This window comes from Apteryx mantelli, chromosome 3, assembly GCF_036417845.1.
Source record: "Apteryx mantelli isolate bAptMan1 chromosome 3, bAptMan1.hap1, whole genome shotgun sequence".
NCBI lineage: Eukaryota > Metazoa > Chordata > Aves > Apterygiformes > Apterygidae > Apteryx > Apteryx mantelli.
In genome coordinates this window covers 72,537,588-72,542,379 of record NC_089980.1, presented here as the reverse complement: position 1 = coordinate 72,542,379, position 4,792 = coordinate 72,537,588, and the positions used below count along the sequence as shown (strand labels likewise).

Here is a 4,792-nt window from a genome sequence, read left to right as displayed (position 1 = left end):
TTCTTTAATCTGGAACTATCCTCCTGAAGTAACCATGGAGCCCACCAAAGTCGAAAAGTGTTTGTACAAAAGATGTAACAGCAACAAAAATACCTAAAGTGAAAAAGCACAGGTGGAGGGTGGCCAGGACATCTGCACAGGGCTGGGAGGTGTGACACAAAACTGAAAGCTGACCTGCATCTCCCTAGAGCCACAGCTGGAGGCTGAGCTGCGATATCTAAGGGAACCCTGTACCTGTACATTTAAGCAGCTGAACTGCTCTCTAGATTCCATTGTGTTGACCACATTGCCGTTCACTGTAGTGAGACTTTAGGTACCTAAATGTACCTCTTCTAATCTTCAGCTAAACCCTCCTCCTTTCTGCATCTGTGCCCAGGGGATGTCTTTTGACCTGCAGAGATTCTTAACAGCTTGTTGGACTGTGCCACCCTTCTGAGAAGGAAGCATTTAGGAGGGTCTAAGCCATGCTAGAGTGTCTTGGAAAGCAAAACAAAACAAAACAAAAACCTGAGAACACAAATGCGATCCTGATTACGGATAATCAATGCAACCTAGTACAAAGCAGTATTAACATAATGTCCCTAAATTGTGCTTTCAACTTCAGGTATGTCTCTGTAGCGAGAAGACAAACGTGTTAGTTGCCAGAAAATCTTTCAAAGCACAGTTTCAATGCCAAATGTTTTTCTTTTTCCTTACATTTGTCAGTGTTGCCAGAAAATTTTCATTGCAAAAATAGAGTAGAAAGCCTACTTTGTGAAATCTCTAGGGTGAAACTTCTGCTGTTTTTTCCTTCTGTTTTATTAATGGTCTTAAATACAGCCAATAATTACTGTTCTTTTGAAAATATTAAGTCCTTTGGAGGAACACTGAAGGCAGTGAATTCAGTATTGTGGAAAAGCATATGATAATATAGGGAATAGATGGTTGCCATTGTGTTTCATATTATCTTTAACAATCTTACGAACCTTTTATAACATTTCTGAGGATACTGTTTTTACTGCTTTTGTTTCTTATACAATGCATTGACATTTATAGGTTATTTTTTCTCAGTGCAAAAGGGAAGTTGTTTGTTGTGATTGTTGCCCAAGTTGCCAAGTATTTGTTCATTAAATTGTTTTCCACTTTAAAGATGTGTAAGTAGCAAAGTAACAGATTTATTCATATGCTTCTGACTAATTGACTAAATATAATAACAAAAATATTGCCAGAATTACTTCTCCCTGCAAATAGGAAACATTTCTAGTGTTATTACCATCATCCAGTAACATGAAGGAAGAAAGTCCATATTCTGTTTTTGTAGCCGTGCTTAGCCTCTTGAACATCATGGAAGAGGTGAGATAGTGAAAGAGCTGTTTTGCATTTCAGGGCTGTGCTAAGAAAATGTGGAGCTGTAAGCAGAATATTATGTAAGTATCCCTACTGGCTTCATGTACAGAGCCCTGCCTTTCTTTTCTGTCACCTAAGGGACCCATCAGTTTATTTCAGAAAAACCTCAGCAGCTGGCATGTGTGTGCATGGCTGGGTAGCCCAGGCTGACTGCATGTCTTTGCAATGCAAAGGAAGGTCCGTTTTGGATTGGTGCCAGAAGAAGTCCAGCATCTTGAGTCTTCAGAAAAGGAGGTGTCCTTCGCTATGCACAGCACAATTCACACATTCTCCACTAGACCTTCAGGCAGAATATGGTACATTTTTCTAATAGAGAACACTTTGTGCACGCAAGCATCTCCAAAGTTTAATTTGGAGATAAAAAATCTAAATTGTTCACTGAAAATCAAAATATTCATTTCAAAAGTTCTGTCTCCTCTGTGTTGCCCCCCACTCCAGTATAAATCAGATGCTTCTTAACCCTACTTTCTTCAATGGATGGGGTATCCTGCCAATTTACATGTCCTGTGAATCATTGTGTTGATCCCTGTTTGCAGAGTCATGGCTATTGAAGTAGAAAAATATTCTATTTTTCTCTGTTGCCGAGTGCACTATACTCAGTTTATGGTTTCAATCAGTTCATTTTTTCCACTCTAAGCCTGTGTTTTTTCCACTTGCTATGATTGATACAAAATGCTTGTTTTCCTGAGTGAAAACTTAAATTGGTGATATCTGTATTTCTACAAAATGGAGTTCCAGGTTTGGACTGTAAATATATATATTGATAGATAAATATATAGATATATAAATATTCATCTGTAAATATATATATATCTGTAAATATTTAGCTGTACATCATGCATCATCTTCCCTTTTGACAGATTTTTTAACAGGTGAATTTCCTTTGGTTTTAAGTTGTAGGAAAAATGTCAACTTCCAAAGGAGAAAATGGTTTCATGACCCATTCTGACTGATTTTGAGGAAGCTTATGTTTTGTGAGAGAGTATGGCATGATTCATGGCTGACTAGAAGAGAAAGGAGCTATGAGCTGGCTGTCTTGAACATGATAAGACTTGATTTTTTTTTTTTAGTTCATGCAGGTCAATGCTCAAATTGGAATTCATGTTAATATTGAAGTGGACACATGGAAAATATGCCTTGTACAACCCATCTTCTACTGCCCCCGCTCTTTTCTCTTGAAAAAAGAAAATGTACATGAACTAAAGTTGTCAGGCTTTCCATATCTCTAACCCTAGCAGAAAAATGCTCACGGTAGTGGATGCATCACCCTCTTCCTTTCCATTGAAGGTGAAAATATCCCATTCAAAAATGTTGTCTAGCAGCAGCAAGCTGTGGCTGCTGCTGCTGCTGCTTTATTGACTGTTAAGACACCTCTGAGTATGGTTGAGAGAGTGGTGAAAAAATAGAAACATTATTGTGTAATCAATTTAGTGTGTTGCAAGGTGATAATAGAATTGTAACTTACAGCAGCATTTTGTTCTCACAAATCACAAATGTTTTTTAAAGGAGCAAACAGCACACGGACATGTTCATGATTTGAAATACTACTTTTAAATTCCTTGATGCTTTATTTTAAGTGCGTTTACTTCACTGTTAGCTCTGAGTGACTGCCAGATCTAACTATGTTGATTGCTTGTCCTCAGTATATACTCCTTCCTGAGGCTAACATCTTTCCTGATACGCCCTGTCAACTTTTGGGTTAGATCGACTTGGGATATGGATCTCCTGTTGTCTTATCTCTACCTATCAGATAATTAATTAACCTCTCTGGTAAGCTTTGTATTCTTCTCAGTCTTTGATGGATCTTATAGTTTATCAGAATTGCAATTCATTAATATTGCAGACCCTTCAGTTAAGACTGTGTCCTCAGGGCTCCAAGGTTTTTCTTGCACAGTGTATGCAAGAAAAGAAATACGATCCTGTTTCTCAAATCAGCAAGTAGTGAATCAATGTTCCTGTCCTTTCTTGCATGCTTACTCCCTAATTTCCTTTTCTCTTTACTGCAGCTATTGATGCCTGTAACTTTGTTATGCTTGCCTACTTTTTCTCCTACTGTTCTGTTTAGTTTGACTCTGCCATAGAAAATGTTCTCAGAACATTGGCTATTTTTACATAATTGTGTTAACTTTTATCAGTTTTTTGTATACTTTGCATAGGAGTTAAAAGCCTGAGCTGCTGTGATCTTTTGAAGTGATGCTTGCTGCAAGCTGGAATTTAGGTAGTTGTACAGAGCAGGCTGAGGTAACAATTCAGATATATTTTCCAGCAGAGATTAATGATCCTTAAAGCATCAGCTTTGCCACGGCAGCTTAGTGATTTGAAGTCAGCATGGGGATGATTCTTAGTCTTGCAAGGCTGTACTGCTAGGTCTTTTCTCAGCTGAATTTCCATTTACTTACTGAAAGGAATAGATATAAATATTGGAAAGTATTCTCTGAAAGGCCAGAGCAGGGTGTCCATCAATTTGGAAAAACAAATAGCCTTTGCTACACACTTGAAAGAAACCTAATTTTTTATTGATTTTAAAAAGTTGGCACTTTTCATGTTTTCCATATTTGTAATTTGCATTCACTTTTTCAGGTGTTAACAAGAAAAAGCTGTCATGCTATGAAAAAAACCCCTCTTCTGGAATTTTCTAGCTCATTTGAAACTAGAAATACCATCAAGTACTGCGAGTGACATTTTGCATACGCTGAAATCGGTGACTGAAGGAGTCCCACTGGAGCTCAGTGGGACTAGCATTTCAACTGAGATGAAGTCAGGTGGCCCATGTCCACTTCTGAACGATGCTTCAGACCCAGTGATTCCAGCTGACATCCTACTTTCTCTGTTCATACCTGTAACTCTTTCAAGGTCACTTTTCACCACTGATGACAAGAATAAAAGTAGGCAGCCTTTTCTTGTGCTACAAGAATAGTAGCAGAAGCTTTGCTAGAAGCTTGAAAAACTTCTCTCATCTTCTCAATGTGTGTTTTTTTAGCAGATGTCAAACCCTACATTTACGCTACTTCATTTAACAGCTGGACAGAGTTTCCAAACCATCTACTGGTATGCAGTGATATCAGTAGATGGTAGGGAATTTCAATAACCATGAATATCTACAATTGCAGTCCACTTAATATTCTCTGTAATCCTTATGAGGAACGTAATGTTCCCAATTAAGTTTAGCATTTATATGTACTGTGTAATATGGCTGACCATTCACATCCAGAATTCTTTAGAAGTAATAAACCTGGATTGTACATTAAAATGTGATATGACTCCCAGCTGTATGCTGCCTATTTTTTGGCACTTGGCCCCAGACATTTTTTTTCCACTGGTTCAGATGACAGGCAGAGCCCGTCTGAGGCAAAAATGAAATAATTTCCAACTGGTGGGCTTGATGGTGCAGGTGACATTAAATAAT

The 4,792-nt window shown here is 38.0% G+C and overlaps 1 long non-coding RNA gene across 1 annotated transcript; it reads left to right on the top strand.

Annotated features, from left to right (window-relative positions):
* The first annotated feature begins 218 nt into the window (after nucleotides 1-218).
* On the top strand, nucleotides 219-4,585 carry LOC106497940 (uncharacterized). Its single transcript, XR_001294864.2, has 4 exons — nucleotides 219-604; nucleotides 1,366-1,406; nucleotides 3,030-3,156; nucleotides 3,967-4,585. It is a non-coding gene; the product is annotated as an uncharacterized lncRNA (long non-coding RNA).
* Nucleotides 4,586-4,792: the final 207 nt, after the last annotated feature.